The following is a 1,261-nucleotide window of genomic DNA, read 5'->3' on the forward strand; positions in this document are numbered from 1 at the left end:
GAGATGGCACCATTAAGAAAAAAATACCACAGAGGGATTGGATAAAGAAAAAAAAAAGATAAAGAGGTGCCATCTGTATCAAAGTATTTTTACAAATATTAATGGGGCCCATACTTGGTGCTTAGCATTGAGATAAATACTAAGTGGAGACGATAGCTGTACAATACAATGCCTGCTTTCAAGGTGCTTCTGTTTTTGGTAGATGCCTCATTCTTGAAAAAATGTCTAACACCAGGCTTTATTTCTCACATTTAAAATTATTTGGATTTATTTGCATATCAAATATATCAAGTGAGGATACAAAAATTGCAAAAAATTGATGTATATTTAGATCTCAGGAATTTTGTAAACTATCAGAATATTCACAGACCACTGTCCCAAAAGGAAGAATGTTATACTTACCAAATAAATTGAATCAATACATTGACTAGGAGTTCAGAGAAGGGAAGTATCACTCTTTCCTCCATTAATGAAGGCAAGTCTTTCTGTGGAAGGTGGTATTTGAACTGGGCCTTGGACAGTTGATAGGATTTCAGGAAGAGGAGATATGTCTGAAAAATTAATTGTTAAAGTAAGTGAATGAGCAAAGGTGAGAGGACAGAAAAGACCATCTTATTTAGCAAGTTTTCTTTGCTTTTTCCTGTCTCAGCCGCTGGCATTTTCACCCTTACCTGGACACCCATGCTGGGGATCTGCAAGTCATTCATGACTCCTCATTTTCCCTCACAACTTAAATCTAATAAGTCACTAAATTCTACTGCTTTCACTCCTTATACAGCCAACAGTTTGAGCCTCTTTCCCCGTTATCACTGAATCAGCCTTGGTGAGAATGATATCACCTTAACACTTAGACCAGTGTAGATGCCTCTCTCCACTCTTCTTGTTTCCAGATTGTATCATCATTATCAACCCCTTATAAGGTTTTCTACCGGAGAAATGGCTCTATAACTCTAATCTCATGATGTCACTCTGCTTAACATTTTTAATGACTCTCTGTTACCAAGGATGAAGTCCAAATTCTTTAGAATGACATAGGCATCTTCCATGAATTGGCCCCTGCCTACCTCTCCAGCTTCATCTGCTACTTCTCCCTTCACAACCGTCTTTTCTTAGTAGATAATGGGAAGTTATCATCATTCTTCTTACAGAGAAATAACAATAAAAGAGAAAGATTAAATTAGTCTCCTTTTGCAGGAAAGGTTGAAAAGTGAAATCCTTCCTTCCTTCCTTCCTTCCTTCCTTCCTTCCTTCCTTCCTTCCT

This window comes from Myotis brandtii, unplaced genomic scaffold (assembly GCF_000412655.1).
Source record: "Myotis brandtii unplaced genomic scaffold, ASM41265v1 scaffold1137, whole genome shotgun sequence".
Classification (NCBI taxonomy): Eukaryota; Metazoa; Chordata; class Mammalia; order Chiroptera; family Vespertilionidae; genus Myotis; species Myotis brandtii.